This window comes from Acomys minous (assembly GCF_964271855.1).
Source record: "Acomys minous genome assembly, chromosome: 2".
Lineage (NCBI taxonomy): Eukaryota > Metazoa > Chordata > Mammalia > Rodentia > Muridae > Acomys > Acomys minous.
This window is the reverse complement of record NC_140484.1, coordinates 71626067-71646125: the sequence shown is the minus strand read 5'-3', so window position 1 is coordinate 71646125 and position 20059 is coordinate 71626067.

Sequence of the window (20059 nt, the reverse complement as noted above, 5' to 3'; positions counted from 1 at the left end):
CTACTGCTCACTGGGCTACTGTCCCCAAAGGAACAAAACCCAACAATCCCAGCCTGGAGAGACGGCTCAGTGGGTTAAGAGTACGCACTGCGCATCCAGAGAACCTGAGTTCAGTTCCCAGTAACATGTCGGGCAAAATCAACAACTGCCTGTAACTCCTGCTCCAGGACGGAGCCTCTGCGAGCACCTGCACCCATATCCACACGCTTAAATATACCTAAAAATAAGAGTGAAAGAAAACAGAAACAAAGGGAAAAAAAAGAGAGGCTTGGAGCCGGGCATGGTGGCGCACGCCTTTAATCCCAGCACTCGGAGGGCAGACAGGTGGATCGCTGTGAGTTCGAGGACAGCCTGGTCTACAAAGTGAGTCCAGGACAGCCAGGGCTACACAGAGAAACCCTGTCTCGAAAAACCAAAAAAAAAAAAAGAGAGAAGCATGGAAAAAGAGCTGTCAGTAAAGCTGAGAAACCAAAGTCAACACCCAACACCCACACAAAAAATAGTGTGGCAGAGATAATTGCACGCCTGGAGCTCACTGCCACGCTTGGCCACCCTAACTGGTGAGCTCCAGAGCAACAAGAGAGCCCGCCTCAGAGAAGGCAGACGAGGCTCCTGAGAGTGACACCTCAGGGTGTCTTCTGGCCTCCACATGCACACGTGCACACACCCACACCCAGGGCACACACATACTCACGTGTGCTTCCACACATTATTATTGCTATGATTAGTGTATGTTCATGCACATGTGCACACACTCAGGGGCACACACATACTCACATATGCTTTCACACATTATTACTATGGTTAGTGTATGGTCATGCACAAATGCACACACCCACACCCAGGGGCACCCACATACTCATATATGCTTTCACACATTATTATTACTATAGTTATTGTGTGTTCATGCACACGTGTGTGTCAGGACAGTTGTGTGTGTGTGTGTGTGTGTGTGTCTGTGTGCGCACACATCCAGGGTCTGCATGAACTCTGCATTATATGACTGGATGCCCTCAGCCTGGATTTGTAGTTCCTTAATGTCAAAACGACTCACCTAAAGGGCTGGAGAGAGTGCTCAACGGTTAAAAGCAGTTTTCTTGCCGAGGACCTGGGTTCCATTCCCAGCACCCACGTGGTGCCTCACTGCTATCCACAACTCCAGATGCAGTGCTCTCATCTGACCTGAGGGTACCAGGCACACACCGTGGTGCACACTCACACACACAAGCCAAACACTAGTGAGTAAGTAAAAGAAACTCATTTAGCCAGGATGTGGTGGGGTCTGAGTACAGTTATAGCACTGGGAAGGCTGAGGCAGGAAGATTTAGTTCAATTGTCAAAATGACGCTGGTGTCACACAAATCAGTCCTTTGGAACTGGAGTTGTGGTTATACACTTAGCATGGGGGTAGCCCTGGGTTGGGTTCCCAGCAATAAAAAAAAGAAGAGAAAAAAAAAATCTGAGTGAGCTGGCACATGGCGTCAATCCCAGCACGCAGGAGGCCTGGCAGGCGGTTCTCTGTGAGTCACAGGCCAGGTTCTGTAGTCGCCTTTTCTAGCCAGTCCCGCAGACTCTTCTTGATTTTAGTACCGTATTCTCCCACACTGTCGTCCCGCAGACTCTTCTTGATTTTAGTACCGTATTCTCCCACACTCTCGTCCACTCTTAATGCATTACAAGACTGAGAAAATAGAATAGATGTGAGGATTGCGTGTAAGGCTCCTGTGTATCCTTAAAACGCCTGCTGCGTAGAGATCAGAACCGTCCCGCTACGCCCTGAATTCCCTCAGCACATTCTACCTGCGCATTACTCACTTCTATAGTGGCCTGTATCTACCAGCCTGTTCACGAAGTAAGACACAGAGACTTTAAAAAAAAATATATAGGTAATCCCCCTCAGGAACAGTCATAGGGGAGGGGAATAAGGGGAAATTGGGAGGGAGGGAAGAATGGGAGGATACAAGGGATGGGATAACCATTGAGATGTAACAAGAATAAATTAATAAAGGAGGAAAAAAATGAACAAAGAAAAAAAATTATTATGTATACAACATCCTGCCTGCATATACACGTGTCCACCAGAAGAGGGCACCAGATCTCACTATAGATGGTTGTGAGCCACCATGGGGTTGCTGGGAATTGAACTCAGGACCTTTGCAAGAGCAGCCAGTGCTCTTAACCTCTGAGCCATCTGCCCAGCCGCAAGACTTTTTACTAATATGAAAGCTTGGCCATAGCTTAGGCTTCTTCCCAACTAGCTAGTATAACTTAAATTAGCCCGTTTTTACTAAGCTAAGTATTGCCGTGTGGCTCCTTACCACTCCTCAGTCCCAGCACCTGTTTCTTCCTCCACATCTGGCTGGTGCATCCCCCGTGGCTGGTTCCCACCAGCGACCCTCTTTTTCCACCCCTCACGTTCCACCTATCTTCTTCTGCTTAGCTATAGGCTGTCAGCTCTTTATTACTTCAAATATGCAGGTGACAGAGGTGTGTGTTTACAAAAGATGTGGATGCCGAACAATAAAAGAGCAGTATGACAGTCCAGCCTGTACTCAGATCTCTGCTGGTACAGAAATCAGCATTTGAATAATACAAAGGCAACATTGCTCCCCTTTTGTCCAATAAAAGGCTCTTTCTCTAACGTCAACAAACTATAAAGGATAAAACAGTTGTGAGAACTCTCAGATAAGAATGACATTCACAATGTCCAGTCCATTTGTAGTTGGCTACCTTGGAGAAAGTATTCCACTATCTATCCTGTCTTAGTGAGTCCAAAGTTGTGTACCTAAACCTTTTTTTTTTCACCCATTATATAAGCTTTTATAACTTTTAACTTTTTTTAAAAAAAATTTATTTATTTATATGTATGCAGTGCTCTATTTGCATGTACACCTACAGGCCTGAAGAGGGCATCAGATCACATTATAGGTGGTTGTGAGCCACTATGTGGTTGCTGGGAATTGAACTCAGGACCTCCGGAAGAGCCATCAGTGCTCTCAACCACTGAGCCATCTCTCCAGCCCCTCTTTTAACTTTTATAACTTGGATTACCAAGTTAAAATTTTCTTTTTAGATCTTAAAACATTTTTTTTTCTTTTTGGGTTTTTGAGACAGGGTTTCTCTGAGTAGCCTTGGCTGTCCTGGATTCACTTTGTAGACCAGGCTGGCTTCGAACTCATAGCGATCTGCTTGCCTCTGCCTCCTGAGTGCTGGGATTAAAGGAGTGTGCCGTGCCCCCCCTCCCCCAGCTAAAACATTTTCTTAAATTATAAATAACTCAAGCTTATATGTGAGACCATAAGTATCTCGTTTCCAACCCCAACAGAGACCTGACAAGGATAAATATATTACCTGAGTAAACAGGGTGTGCAGAGCATGTAGCTTCCAATACTGGAAACGACAGAAACATCTGGCTGCCTGGACAGTCACCCAAAATTCCTCTGTAATGTTGAGGCACCCATCTTCAGCCTACATACAGGCCATGAATATCTGACAGACTTATTTGTGAAGCAGAAATTATAAAGGCCTGGCCTACCTTGGCTTGACAAGGTCAGTGGTCCACTTCCTTGGTGTCCTGCTTTCCCGCTTTGGACAATATGGTGTCAGCGGTTAAGAAAGAGCAGTTTTCTGTCCAGTGTCTTCCTCCATAAGGAGGATGTGATGGCCATCATCTTCTTTGAAGCAGCAGGGGTGCTGCCAGGAGCCGACATGTCCCACTGTCACAAAAAGCCTTAAATTACTAAGACATCTTAAATGTCATGTTCTGTAGATCTCTGAGGTGTTTGAAGACTATCTATCTAAAATATATCTGTATAGGCCAATGTTTGTTTTTAGCTATTTACTCTCTGTTTAACTTTGCAGATATCCACATGAAGCTAAATAGGGTTTATTTCTGTAATTCACTGAACTAGTACCTAACAAGACCACATGTTTGACTGACTACTAACTTACATTTCTTAATTATTCTAAACAATGTGTAACAGTAGTTTTCAAGGACTAGAACTATACATTACATTTTAAATCTTGAGGGGTTTTGTTTGGTTTGGTTTTGGGTTTTTTGAGGTTTTTTTTTTCTTTTTTTCTTTTTTGGGGGGATGGTTTCGAGACAGGCTCTCTCTGTGTAGCCTTGGCTGTCCTGGACTCACTTTGTAGACCAGGCTGGCCTCGAACTCACAGCGATCCGCCTGCCTCTGCCTCCCGAGTGCTGGGATTAAAGGTGTGCGCCACCACGCCCGGCTTACTTTATGTTTTTAAATAAGTTGCTTAGGTATCATACCTTAAACAAGAGTTGAAAGATATGTACACTATGTTATAATAAAAATAACATTAAAATTATATCAGCATACAAAAATCCATGCCAATGTAAAATATTTGAGTCTTATTGTTGCTTTCTAGTCTCAAGGTAGATTCAATAATCTGCCCTTTTATTCGATCCTCCCTATACACCCTTTCTCCTTTTCCTTTCTCCCAACAGTAAACAGGGGTGAAAAGGGAAGGATGAAAGTAAAAGAAAAAGAGGAAGAGAGCCCTGGATCTAATCTCTTTTGTTTTCTCCATGACCAAGACCAATAACAATTTGTAACCACCCCACCCCCTAACCAACAAACATCCATCATCTGCCCAGTGACCAGAAACCCCTCACCTCACCTCTTGAGAGTAAGGGTGTGATTCTCTTAAGGTTGTTTCCTGCTGTCCTGGGGTGAAGGTGTCTTTGAGAACCTTAGGAAAGCTGGGATATTGGTCAAGTCCTGAGAGAGCCATCTGTGTCCTCTGCTGTGCAGTCTTTGATAGGAAAGTGCAGGGCTTTACTAACATCCTGGAAGAAGCAGTCTGAGAGGTTGGGCCATCTTGCCTAGCTGCTTTGAAGTTATTCTGGATGCAGCGTTTTGGGTTTTTTTTTTTTTTTGTTTTGTTTTTTGTTTTTTGTTTTTTTTTGAGAAAACAGCTCTCGAGGCAATCTGTGAGTTTGCATCCCCTGGGCTATCTGTCTTGTCTTCAGTGGTTATCTGGTCCTTTTGTTCTGATACATACAAACGTTTACAGGTAACATACATGTGTGGAGTGTGCAGTGTGCATAAATCAGCTAAATAGAATTCTCGGCTCTATGTTCGAGCAGGTGAAAGGCATCAAACTCCATAAGTCTGCTTGGACAGCGTAACCAAACTGTAATATGAATCTCTCCATCATGCCGTGTAAAAGGATAACATGTAATAGTAAGTCATATGTTGTAATTTTTGTTTCGCTTGTTTGTTTGTTTGTTTGTTTTGTTTTTTGAGACAGGGTTTATCTGTGTAGCCATGCCTGTCCTGGAGCTCGCTGACCTCACACTGTCAGCGATCCACCTGCCTCTGCCTCCCGAGTGCTCGGATTAAAGGCACATGCTACCACTGCCTGGTAAGGTGTAGTTTATTATTATTATTTTCTTTCTTTCCTTTAGCTATTTTGTGGGTTCTTCTCCTGACTCTTTTTTAAAACTATATATTGTATTAATTTATTCATATTACATCTCAATTGTTATCCCATCCCTTGTATCCTCCCATTCCTCCCTCCCTCCCATTTTCCCCTTACTCCCCTCCCCTATGACTGTGACTGAGGGGGAACCTCCTCCCCCTGTATATGCTCATAGGGTAGCAAGTCTCTTCTTGGTCTTCTCCTGTCTCTCTGGCTCAGCTCAGCTTCTAGTGGCCTAATTCACTTCCAATTGTCTCTTATATTCACTCAGTTAAATCTCTCTCTCTCTCTCTCTCTCTCTCTCTCTCTCTCTCTCTCTCTCTCTCTCTCTTCACCCCCCTCTCTTCTCTCCAGCCCTTCTCTCTCTTCCTTCTACCTGCACTGTCTTCTCTGACCCTGGTCTTCTGTCTCCTGGACCCCACCTCTACCTACTCCCCAATCTTACTCTCCTCTCAGCTCTCAGCCTCTGCTGGTTCTTTATGTACTCTCCTGGTCCCAGAAGTCCAAGAGGCAACTGACACTGAAGGGCCTTTTAAAAGGCCAGGCACACAAAATAAATCATACTACATTTTCTCCCTATTTATCTTAGCTGCTAATTATGCAGTTTTGAAGCTGCTTCTCCATTCTTTCCCATGCCTTTCCCCAGGGCTCTCCAGTGTCTGGTGTGATCTTTCTGTTGGCCTCTCAGGAGCACATCCACAACTGAGAGAAGAACCCAACAGTATTGCTGCTCTTCCTGTAACTTGGGTACCACTTCCTGAGCCTTTTATGCTCCTGGACTGCCGTATCTTGTAGCATCTTGTGTTCTGGAGTTCCTCACTGAGTCTCTTAGTCTCCACTCCTGGTGCTGTGAGCTTTTGCCTGCAGCCCTGACTTGGGCATGGAGGATGTGGTATTCAGCACAGTCTGTGTTAAAGTCCTGCTCATAGGCCTGTTGTTGCTCTGCACAGTGGATGGCTCTGTGCTGCAGGAGACCGAAGCCCTGCTCACTGGCCTGTCTGTGGTTAGGTGCTGAACGTTTCTTTTCCAGGCTTTTCTGTCTGGCCAGGGAGGCCAGTGGCTGGTCAGGCATCTTTCTTTGCTCTTTTTGGGTCAGTGTTTACAGAAGCCCTCCCGTGTTCAGCTCTTAGCTTTATTAGTTTTGGTGGTATCCACAGCTTTTTGTTTTCCACAGAAATATAAACAAATATGCATCCCCAACACAAGACATTCACTGACTTCCATTCTGATGTTAACATTCTCTATTTCTACAATTTCTTTTTTATACCAAAATATAGGGGAATTCCATGGGATAGTAGACTCTTCCATCTCTTAAGTTTCTAGCTGCTCAAGTGACTGGAATTTTTCCTTAGTCAAGAGCCGTTACTCTACTCATGCAGGTTTATTAGTCAATCATTTTAAGGGTGGAGCCATCGGTATAGTTTAGGTAGAGTGCCCACTATATAAATTTAGAATCTCAATCCCTGTTGTGTCCTATTTTTGGAAAACCTGCAAAGTCTGTGGATGTACTGGATGACATTTTTCAATACCTTCTCCAAAGGCATCTTCCATTTCACCCTTCATTTTAGGGATTGTCTCTGGAGTGCAGGGAATATTAACCTGATTTCTCCACTGCTGCAATAAATCTTCTCCTCGTACATTTATGGGTATGTCAGCAGCATAAGGCCTTAACTTTCCTATTTGACCTAGCTGCACAATTTAATCCATCACATGCTTTGTTTTATCTGAGATAACTTTTCTTTCTTTCTTTTTTTAAAAAAAATATTTATGTATTTAATGTATGAGTGCTCTATCTGCATGTACACCTGCAGGCCAGAAGAGGGCACCAGATCTCATTATAGAAGGTTGTGAGCCACCATGTGGTTGCTGGGAATCGAACTCAGGATCTCTGGAGGAGCAACCAGTGCTCTTAACCTCTGAGCCACCTCTCCAGCCCTGAGATAACTTTTCAATTCCTAAAAACTGGGTATAAATCTTTTGAAGTGGTCATTCTGATTTCCAAGATTTTTGTGAAATGGTAATTGTATCCACAAAACTTTGTATTTTAGCCTCTGTTCATTAACAACTGTTTGCCAAAATACACATCTTCCTGTATTTCCAAACCTTCCTGATCTTTCTACTGGAACAGCTTTGCCTTTGATGTAGGGAAACAGTAACAGCTGAGCAAGCCTATCACCTGTGCAAATTTCATCTATTTTTTACATAAGACAGTATTTTAGTTTCTCACTTGAAATCTTCATCTATAATTCATGGATGCACAATGAATCCTTGGGAAGTCAAAATGTTCCTTCCCAACACCATTCCTAAGATCCCTGAGGGCAAAGGACCGTAAACTTAAAACATAGAATTTTGGAGATAGTATGTGATGTTTATCTATGGTCAAGTCTTGAGCAGCACTGCCTTTAATAGCATGCACCAGGTCTACAATACTTAATAGAGGTTCTGCTGCCTGCTTGTTATTTCCTGGCAGACAAGAGGCCAAACAGCTCATACTTTTTGATGTGGGGCCTCAAGCTAGGCTCCTCCCCCAATATCATTTCCCAGTGGCAAAAAATTACCTTGGGTATCTGTCTTAGACCTATACTTATTGGTCCAACGGCAATTTTTGCCACATTGCCTGCACATCCCTGGAAGACTGGTCCATCCCTGGAAGAATATATATATTCTTTTTCTTTCTTTTTGTTTTTTTGTATTGTTTTGTTTTGTTTTGTTTTTTTGAAGATTTGTTTACTATTATGTATACAGTCTGCTTGTACCCCTGTAGGCCAGAAGAGGGCACCAGATCACATTACAGATGGTTGTGAGCCACCATGTGGTTGCTGGGAATTGAACTCAGGACCTCTGGAAGAGCAGTCAGTGCTCTTAACCGCTGAGCCATCTTCCCAGCCCTTGTTTTTGTTTTTTGAGACAGGGTTTCTCTGTGTAACCTTGGCTGCCTGGACTCACTTTGTAGACCAGGCTGGCCTCAAACTCACAGTGATCCACCTGCCTCTGCTTCTCAAGTGCTGGGATTCAAGGTGTGTGCCACCACTGCCTGGTCTGATATATATATTCCTTAGATATGCCCTGTTCTCAATTTTATTTCAAATGTTCATATTTCCCACAAGTAAAACACCAGGCCTTTTGATATCAGACCTTTAGTTGTAGCTCGACCTATTATATTAGCATAGTATACATTAGAATCAATATCAGTTATATTCTTTATCCATTTGTCTATGGGTGCTGCCTGTGCTTTCAGTGGTCCTGTGGCATTTTTACACTCTACATTTGCATTTTTGAATGCTAGGGTCTCTATCAACACATGTTTCATGTCAGAGTCTAATATGGCCTTATTTACTGCTAAGATCAGTCTTTGTGTAAAAAAAAAAAAACAAAAACACTGAAGGCTTCTCTAGAGACTTTTTGTAAATGATGGATTTTCTTTCTTTCTTTCCTTTTTTCTTTTTTTTGTTTTTTTTTTTTTTTTTTTTTTTTTTTTTGTGACAAGGTTTCTCTGTGTAGCCTTGGCTGTCCTAGACTCACTTTGTAGACCAGGCTGGCCTCGAACTCACAGCAATCCGCCTGCCTCTGCCTCCTGAGTGCTGGGATTAAAGGCGTGTGCCACCATCACTGGGCTCTCTGCCTCTACTTTATCCTTTCATTTATTTGCCTGTTTGTTATTGAGATATGGGGTTTTGCTGTGCAGCCTGGCAGGGCTGGAACTCACTATGTTGTCTAGTTATCTTCCAGCCCACAGAGATCTGCCTGTCTCTCTGAGACTAAAGGTATGTGCTGCCACACTGAGTCATGTCTTACTTTTAGAATGGACTTCCTTTTAAAGGGATGCCCTTTTTATTTGTAACAAGCTCAGCATGTGTTTAAATTTCCAGTCCAGAATATTTAAGCTCAGAAAAACCCCTTTTGGACCTAACTTATGGCCAATTTTACCAAACCCATAATGAGTATTTGTTGCCTTTAAAGACTGGTTTTGTACCATTTGGATAAAGAGTCAGCCCAGATCACAGGAGTTGGTAGACTGAGTGGCAGTTGCTCTGAGGAGGACAGTGTCTGCCCTGGCTTGCGGGGTTCGACTAAAACTCAGGAGGAAGTTCACCTGTGGAAAATGCAAGACACAAAGAAGGAGAGCAAGTCTGATTGATCAAGCTCTCAAACTTTATTAGTCAGGCAGCAGCTTTTATAAGTCAGAAGGCAGGGGAGCATATTGCTGTAGTAACCCAGCTGCGGGCTTTTCTCAAAACACAGGGAATTCCAGGCAGGGTCATAATGTCCTGCCGCACAGGGTATCTGGCTCCCTCTTTGTCTAGTCTAACTGCTAAACTATAACAGGGTCGCTCCATCTCTATCTGTCTTTAGTCTAACTACTGACCCACAACAGGGTCAGCTAGTTTCTGGTGAAAGGTAAGCTCTGGGAAAAACAGAGACTTAAAGGTGCAGACTTGGACAAGATGGCTGAACATTGGGCATATGGCCTATTGTCCCCAACAGAAGTCAAGGTGCACCATTGGATTCCCTAGATCCTTTCAGTCCACCAAGCTATTCCAATGAACTGGAGCTCAGAGCACTTATGGGACTAGTTAGGCCTCTTGCTACAGGACAGTCCATTGGCTAGATCTGAACAGGGGAGTCTAGGCATACTGCACGTGTTGTCCTTGGTTGGTGCAATGCTGTGCTTCTTAATAAACTTGGTGGGCATAAGTTATCAGCTTATGCTAGACCTCCCAGTCTCAGCTATTGTTTCTTTATTTCTCATCTCATTTATTTCTCACCCCAAGTCCTTCCACTCAGCACCTTACTGTCTGTGATTTTTATTCCTATAGGTTAAAGTTAGAGCCACTCAATAAAATCCCCCCACAGACTTGCCCAGGCCAATCTGATGGAGTCATTTTTTTCAGTTGAGGTTCCTTCTTTCCAGCTAACTCTAGCTTATGTCAAGCTGACAAAAACAAAACAAACAAACAAAAACACCTGAGCAGCACGCAGTCATTTTCAGCAGGGACCCTGCATGCTCTCCTATGGAAGTGCCTGACAAGATGTGTCACTTCATGCAATGGGGGCACAAACTGCTATAGATACAACCAATAACTTTCTGATTGGACTTAAGGCCCAGGCTATGGGGGAGTTCACTGTGGTTTTTATAAAAATCTCAATCATTTGATTTTACCAATAAAGACTCAGGAGCCAGCTGCTGGGGTCAAAGCCTGCAAACTCAGAGAGGCAGAGAAAGCACCCAGGGACCTTCCTCTTCAGCCTACATCCCGGGAGGCTCCTTCCCCACACTGTCTCAAAACAACAACAACGGGCTGGAGAGATGGCTCGGAGGTTAAGGGCACTGACTGCTCTTCCAGAGGTCCTGAGTTCAATTCCCAGCAACCACATGGTGGCTCACATCCATCTATAATGAGATCTGGTGCCCTCTTTTGGTATGCAGACACACATGCAGGCAGAATACTGTATGTTAGTAAATAAAAAAATCTTTTTAAAAAATTTTTATTGTTTTGGTTTTTCGAGACAGGGTTTCTCTGTGTAGCCTTGGCTGTCCTGGACTCGCTTTGTAGACCAGGCTGGCCTTGAACTCACAGCAATCCACCTGCCTCTGCCTCCCGAGTGCTGGGATTAAAGGTGTGCGCCACCACACCCGGCTATAAATCTTTAAAAAATTTTAAAAAACAAAACAAAACAAAAACCAAGACCCCAAAACCAAAAAACAAATAAAAACAAAACTCAAACTGAATGTCCCTCCCTTCTACCTCCTGTGCATCTCTCTGCCTGCCCTCCTGACTTTCTTTCTCTCTCTCTCTCTCTCTCTCTCTCTCTCTCTCTCTCTCTCTCTCTCTCTCTCTCTCTCTTTTCCTTATATTCACTCCCTGTCAACTGGTTGCTCCACCTCTTGGCCTATGGTTGGCTTTAGTTAATCCTGTTTACAATACTCAAGCAGGAAGCTCTTGGATTAAATGTGTGTGCTAGGGCTGAGCTACACAACTAGAAACAGTTTTTTCCAATAAACAAAGCAATCTTGGTGTTCACAGTGTGATCAAATATCCTGCAACATTTCCCCTTTTGTCTAAATAAAAAGAAAAGATTTTTAACTATAGCACAATAAAACTATTTACAATAATGACGCTATTTGTGCCAAGATTTCCTCATCACCCAACTCGGTTGTGTTTGGCAGTCTTAGGAATAAGTATTTTTGAGTTCCAAGTTCTGTGTAATCTTCACATCAGCCTACTATGAACTCAGCAGTTTGAATGTCCTGAGCAGTTTGTAGTCTGAAGCTGATCTTTGGGTGGTGGCTGTCAGCTCAGTGGCAGTGCTGCCTAGGTAGAACACAGCAGTCAACCCACAGGTGTCCACTGTTTGTGCAGAACCTGGTGGCAGAAGAGTCACGTGGCAGTTTCCCCCAGTGGTAGCATTACCACAACCCATGTGGGTTCCTGGTTGCAGGACCCCATCATCTTCTCAAAAATTAGCGATATGAATGGCCACCGTTTTTGTTTTTGTTTTTGTTTTTGTTTTGTAGAGACTTAAACTTTTTTGGTGTGTGTGTTTTTTGAGACAGGGTCTCTCTGTGTAGCCTTGGCTGTCCTGGACTCCCTTTGTAGACCAGGCTGGCCTCGAACTCACAGCGATCTGCCTGCCTCTGCCTCCCGAGTGCTGGGATTAAAGGTGTGGGCCACCACGCCCGGCCAATTTACTCTTTTTCTTGGGACATTTTCTCTTGATGATCTGTCCTTTTTCTTCAGATGTTTCATTTGTCCAGTGGTCTCCAGATTTTTTAGTTGGATGCTTTTATTGTCCTGGAAAGACAAAAACAAAACCCTGCTCCAACCCTAACTCTGGAGTGGGAGGATTTCTTTTTTCACAGATTACATTTTTCCTAGGAAAAAAATTTTTTTGACAACAGAAAAAGTATTATCTTTCAGTTGAAAGTTTTAAAGAATTATTTTCAAATTTGAACTAAACATACCTTAGAATGTATGGATAAATATACCCATATTCTCCTTTCTTTTATATATAAACTCAAGGTTTAAGTGTATTTATTTTTAGATCACAAAAAACATTTATTTTGAATTTCAGCCTGCCGTTTGCAAGCAACCTTTAAATTTAAATCGCTGTAATTCTCAGGTGACTTCCTCTGCCTCCCAAGTTTTGAAATTAAAGGCGTGTGCCTCACAAGTGCTGGGATTAAAGGCGTGTGCCACCGCGCCCGGCTTGCGAGCAGCTGAAAAATTTATATCTTTGCTAGGTTTTGCCATTTCCATTCGTGCCCCTCAGCTGGACATCTTTGTCCTTTATCTGCCAGTCAGTGGTTTTCCATTTAGATGGCCGTACAGCTGTACCATGGCACATGTACCATGAATTGGAGAAGAGACTTTACTTTTGCCCTCCTATCTTTTTGTCTTACAGCCAATAGCTCTGTGCTGATTTTGTGCTTCCTTCCTCAGCACAGGCCACTCAGTCCCCCGGTGTATAGGATGCCATTTTCCATCAGCTTTGGTTTCATCAGTGGTTGATGAGCCATCAGTAAACCGTGTGTTAGCCAAATGTTGTAACCATCCCACGGGTCCGCACCGTTCAGTAGGTGCTTCTTTTGGCGTAGGGGTGAGCAAGTTTAAGGATGGGAATTATAGGCAGCTAAGCTATTTCCTTAGTGCAGAAAGGCACAGGCCCCTTTGCTGCCACACCCTGGTCAGGAAGGAATTCAGATGGATACCAGTCCCACTGTGAAACCTTTCCCCTCATGGCTAAGCCGGCGAAGGATGCTGCCTTCAACATAACCAATTCATCATCGTAAGGGCGCCCTTATGTGTAACGGAGGTCTTGGTTTCTTTGTAAACTCAGTTATGTTATGTAAATGTGCTTTTGTTTTTAATCCCATGTGGCATTCTCGTCTGGGCTTTAGTTTGTCCACAGCTGGTAACTGTCTCATGGGGGACATGGTCTTTGCCAGCTGGTAACAGCCTGTCTGGAGCGGCACGGTGAAGGGCGTGGCCTAGGACTCTGAGGAAGATAAATAAGAGGGCATAGAGGAAGCAAGTGTGTCGTGTGGTGCTAGTATGCTACCTGTAGCAGTTTGAAGACTATCAAACAACAAAAATATCCTTTTTATTTAAGAAGAAAACTTTAGTCTTTCTTTATACGTCAGTTTGACCTGAATTACCGAGCTGTCTGATGAACTATTATTACCTCTCTTTATCTAGGAGATCTTGTTCAAGTTTAATCTTTGTCAATTTTGATGGTACTTACACATTTTCTTCTCCCGTGGAAACAAAGACAAAGCCTTTTCCCCAAAGTAACACATATCCTGGTTTCCAATCTGAGGTCAGCACATCTTTAAAACATATAGGCCGATTTAACTCAGCAGGTTTTTCTATTATCCAATGTCTCTCTGCGGCATTTGAAATTTTTAACCTTAATAAAGCACTGTGTAATCTATCTCTGGGTGTCTTTATTATTCCTTTTTTATTATTAAGCATATCATTTAAAGTGTCATTAGACTTTCTATAAGCTTGTCCGATAGATTGTGTGGTCTACGTGTAATATGGTTTATGTTGTAATATGCAAAAAAAAAAAAAACCCTGTAGAGATGCCTTAATTGTACAGGCATCTCCATAATAGCCATAACTTCTAACAAGTGTGTAACTATAGAACCATCCTTTTCAGAACTTAAATCAGTTTCCCATTGAAACATGTGCCTATGGCCTGGTACACATACTTTAATTTTCCAAACTCTGCAAAAATTAAACACATCCATTTACCAAATTTCATTTCTTTGGGTACCTTTTGGGTTACTTCCTACAGGTAATGGAGTTTGGTTATACAACAAACAAGTAGGATATTGCCTTATAATTTTCTTAGCTTGTTTCCAAGTAATAGAAAATTTTATTTCAGGCCTTTGCTGTTAACGTGATGTTTCTTATGAAATTCTGGAGCCTTTACACATTTCCTATTAATAGCTGATCAATTACATCATTACCGTGTGCTAGGGGGCCTGGCAGACCTGTACGGGATCTGATATATGCAATGGATGATTTCTATTTCTGATTACTTGTTGTAGTTAAATATAGTGAAGTTAATTCTGAATCATCTGGAATAAGCTATGCCGTTTCAATATGTAGAACAACTATTTCTGCATATTCCCAGTCAGTAACTATATTAGGAGATTCTTGAAAATCTAATGAGACCATGAGAATGACACAATTCTGATTTTTAAACTGAATCATAAGGGCGCTGAGACACTTTACTTATTTTTTCATGACTTACAGCAGTCAGTTAGACAACACTTTTGCTTTTCTACACTGCCGTGCAACACTTCGCAGAGAGAAATGTTCCAGCGAACCCTGGCTGATTCTGGCCGCTGACTTGTGCCGTTTGGTGGAGCCTTGCTGTTTCTGCTGGGCCGTGCCGCTGCTACAGATCCCTGTGCTGCTTGGTGTTTGCTATTGGACTGGACTGCTGCAATCCTGACAACACAGAATGGAATTGGTCCACGGAACTACATACAAACAGGTCCATAACCCCCTTTTTTCTATTAACATTCTTTCTCCTCTTCCTCTGGTTAGTGAGTTAGAAGTGAGGGTGAAGTGTTTAAGAGCCCTAAATAGAGTAGATTTAGAGAATTCTAAGCCTACAGATATCTCCCAATTTGTACTTTCTGTGGTCTAGTGTTCTGTAAACATATCTTATATCCTAGATAACTGATAGACTGTCCTCTTTACATTTTTTCAGGAGCAATTTTTAATTCCCAGAAAGGCAAGATTCTCTTTACTTCATCAAACATTTTTTCCCTAAAGTATCTGCATCTGAATCAGCCAGTAAGATTTCATCTATATAATGGTAAATTTTAGATTGAGGAAAATGTTTATAAATTATTTCTAATGGCTATTGTACAGAATATTGGCACAAGGTAGGACTTCTTAACATTCCTGTGGGAAGATTGTCCAATGATATCTCTTTATTGGGTCATTATTATAAGCTGACACTGAGAAAGCAAACTTTTCCTTGTCATACTCATGCAAATGAATTGTGAAAAAAACAACCTTTTAAATCAAGTACTATCGGGGGCTGGCGAGATGGCTCAGCGGTTAAGAGCACCAACTGCTCTTCCAGAGGTCCTGAGTTCAATTCCCAGCAACCACGTGGTGGCTCACAACCATCTATAATGTGATCTGATGTACATTATATACATAATAAATAAACAAATATTTAAAAAAAATAAATCAAGTACTATCAAAGTCCATGACTTAGGCAATAAAGAATGCAGTGAGATTCCAGGATGTAAAGAGCCCATTGGTCGAATCATCTTATTTATGGCTCTTAAATCTGTTAACATTCTCCTGATTTCTTTTTTATAACAAACACAGGAAAATTCCATGGAGTGGTAGTTTTCTCAATGTATTGAACATTTAACTGCTTCTGTACCAGCTGTAATTTTTCTTTTTTTGTAGGCCATTTTACTTTTTTTCTTTCTTTCTTTTTTTTTTTTTTTTTTTTTTTTTGGTTTTCTGAGACAGGGTTTCTCTGTGTAGCCTTGGCTGTCCTGGACTCGCTTTGTAGACCAGGCTGGCCTAGAACTCACAGCGATCCACCTGCCTCTGCTCCCGAGTGCTGGGATTAAAGGTGTGTGCTACCATGCCTGGCCAAGTTAGCCATTTTAAAAGTAGGGCAGTTGGTACCTTTGAAAGACCAACACCTGTCCTGTCCAGCTTATGGACAACCTGGACAGTCTGTGGCTATGCTCTCGATAATACCCCTTGTACAATTTTTCTCAGAATCATTCTTTATGTTATAGTTTGTTTCTGGGATCGGAGGAATATTAATCTGTGTTTTCTATTGCTGTAATAAATCACACCCCCTATAAATCCATGTCTATATTAGCCACAAGTGGCTTTAGTTTTCCTATTTATTCTTCTGGCCTTATACACTCAACCCACCTTGCACTTTGTTTTACCTGAGATAACATTCCAGTCTCTAGAAGCTGGATATTCATTTCCTGAAGAGGCCAATCCGAATGCCAAGATTTGGGTGAAATTATTGTTACATCTGCTTCTGTGTCTACTAAACTTTCCATTTCAATGCCATTTACTTGCATTTTTTAGCTTAGGTCTCTGATGTTTTATAGCGATTTGACAACATATTTGTTTTTTGGTCTTTCTTGGATTTTTTTTTTTGTAATTATTGAAGTGTTCTGTCTTTTATTGTATCCAGACCAGTGCTGTTTCTAACAATAGGCTTTAAATCCTTTTTAAAGTAACTTTTTAAAAATATTTATTTATTATTTATACAATGCTCTGCCTGCATGCACGCCTGCACTCCAGAAGCGGGCATTAGATCACATTATAGTGTTTGAGAGCCACCATGTGGTTGCTGGGAATTGAACTCAGGACCTTTGGAAGAACAGTCAGTGTTCTTAACCTCTGAGCCATCCCTCCAGTCCCTGCTTTAAATCTTTTAACTGCTCTATGGATAAGTTCCTCCTACACTGACAGGGAACAATTGAATCAAATTTGATGTCAGGGCCTGCGAGAGGCCCTCTCAGGTGTTTCTTGATTGCGAAGGGTGACCTGGCCTATCCCTTGTAGATCGGCTCTTGTTAGCCCAGTGCTGGCCCTTACCACACGTTCTGCATACTCCAGAGGGCTGAGGCCTTTTCTTTGATTGTCTCTAGATGAAAACCACTGTTTCTAGGAGCGCCTTGACTATAAACCCTTTTCAAATGGCCTTGCATTCTACAATTAAAACATCTGCCATTCTGATTTTTCCTAAATCTTTTAGAAGTTATTTCTCCCATTAGGTTAGCATCATAAACATGACATCCATTATCAGCCATGTCTCTAAGTCATCCTCTACCAGTGCTGATCTTGCCTTTAAAGGTCTAATCACTCTTGTGCATTCTGAATTAGCATTTTCAAAAGCAAAAGATTCAGTTATTACTTTTATGATCTCTGAATCTGATACTATTCTATTTACAGCTGAAGTCAATCTTTAAAAACAAACAAACAAACAAACAAACCCACCCCCAAAACCAGTGAAGGCTTCTTTGGGGCCATGTATAATTTTAGTAAATGTCTCAGACCTCTTTCTTGATTCCTCAACCTTATCACAAGCATTTAAAGCTCCTAGACAACAGCCAAGGTGTGATCATCAAATTCCAACTGCCTTTGTAAATTAGCATATTGACCTTCACCTAGCAACTGCTCCCGGGAAATATCAATACTCTGGCCTGATTTTGTTCTCTGGCTTTCTGAATCCCTTAATGTAATTACGGACTCTCAATATACAGAAAGAGTTGTTTTTTCATAGAGATGGCTGAATTTGTTCCTGATGGCTCAGGACTGGTTTCGCTGTTTGTGTGGTTACAATTAGCCATCAGAACTAGAATCCATCCGTCATCTGTCACCCATAGAAGATCTCATACAGGTTTCTCAGTTCTACCTGCAAAAGGAAATGAGAAAATTCATCAATTACTAATAGAAAATGAGTTAGAAGCTTCACTTTTTCATGAAAAAACACCATGTTAACAGTAAAGGTTTAAAGAAAAAAAAATTTCTATCACTTGGTAACAAGTCAAAGAAATGATTTTTAAAATGCTCTACATGTTCTGTGTATAGCCAAACACCATTATCTGCTGGGAGTGACCCTAGGGCTACCAAAAGAAATGAAATCTGATAGATGGATGTGTTTCATTTTTGCAGAATTTGGAAAACAAAAGTACTTACACCATACCATAAATGCATGTAAACGGTTTCATGCTTTAAATTCTGAAAAAACTAATGGTGTAATACATAATTATTGGAAATAATGATGATTATGGGTGTCCTTGCACAAATTAAGACTGATAATGCAACTGCATATGTATCCAGTTGGATGAAGCAATTTTTTTCCATATTATAATATCAAACACATTATAGTATGTTGTCATTCGGCAATCCAGTGGCAGGTGTCCTGGGTCCTACTTCCAGCAGGCTGGCCCAGGCGCTGCCTGCTTCCCTACAAAAATGGGCAGACCTTGAGGTCAAAGGTCCTAAGGTCCCATTTCTTCCTCAGAGGCAGCTCAGAGAAACGCAGGGTGAGGCTTGGGGCCTGGCCTGGGCACTAGGCCAGGTTCCCAGTCTCTCCGAGGAAGGTGGAAGAAAATGAGTTTTCCATGGAGTGTTACAGTTTAGCTCTTTTAGAATGAGATTGCTGGTATCAGAAGGTAGTGAAGACCTTGGAGCTCCATGAGCCCATGATGATACCAAAAAACATGACAGCACTTTGTCAGAGCTGCTGCAGTAAGCAAAGCAGAGAAAGCAGGCAGATGTCTGAAGCCCGCTGGCAGGCAGGTCTGGTGAGATGCAGGTCCAGCAGGGCTTCACTGGGGGTCGGCACTGAGCAGTGGTGGAGCAGGTGGCTGCAGAGACAGCTCCACCACTGCCCCCTCACCACCAGGAGTCGAGCTGCAGTTTCCCCCAAAATAAGTGTCATGGCGGAGGCCTGGCAAACACAAGAGGCCCCAGCACACCAGCCGGCCTGTGTTTATAAACCTTGGGCAGTGGGGAGGGATTATAAGGGTGAATGTGTCTAATTCACTAGGGCTAAGGGTGCCAGGATATTTAATCTACATACAATGGCACAGTAGGTCATTTACATGCAGTAACATGGGGACATATCACAAGGAGAACACAGTATTTAATTATCCTATAGGTGAGGGAATAACTCCTAAGCATGATTAAAGGTCATTTGCTGGAGGCTAGGATCTCCTCAGCATAGGGTGGAGGTATTTCTAAGACTTCCCTGTGCTGGCTGAATACGTTTCATATTAGGAACGAGGTGGGCCTGTAATCTTCCCGAGGGCCATGTGACACTCCTTATAAGATCTGGGGTTACCAGACCAAGAGTAGTGAGAACCCCGCTGAGAAAAGGGAGTCCACCTTCCTAGACCAAACATAAAAATGGCTATCTGGAGAAGTCAGACTTCAACTTTATTCAGCCGAGTCCCACAGTATACCACACAACCCTACAGGGCAAAGAGTTGTAGAAAGAGCTAATCATACTTTAAAAGAGAGGCTTACTAAACAAGAAGGAAGAGTAAAGACCCTCAGGGACAGAGTATATTTTATTTTGTTAGCTCTAAATTTTCCTAATATTGGAGAAAAAAGAACAACAACAGCTGAGATACATTGGGTTACAGAAAACTGAGGAAACAGGCAACCAATAAACTATAAGGATGTGTTAACATCAGATGGAAACCTGCAAGAGTTTTGAGATGGAGATGTTGTTGAAGTTATTTTTATACAACTGTGTTTCTCTTAGCTTATTTCTTTTTTTAAGATTTATTTTATTATATATACAGTGCTCTGCCTACATGTACACCTGCACACCCAAAGAAGGCATTAAATCACATTATAGATGGTTGTGAGCCATCATGTGGTTGCTGGGAATTGAACTCAGGACCTCTGGAAGAGCATTCCATGCTCTTATACTCTGACTCATCTCTCCAGCCCTAACTCTTAACTTGTTTGGTTTTGTGGGGTTTTTTCCTTTTCTTTTCTTTTCTTTTCTTTCTTTCTTTCTTTTTTTTTTTTTTTGTTTTTGTTTTTGTTTTTGTTTTTTTTTTTTTTTTGTTTTT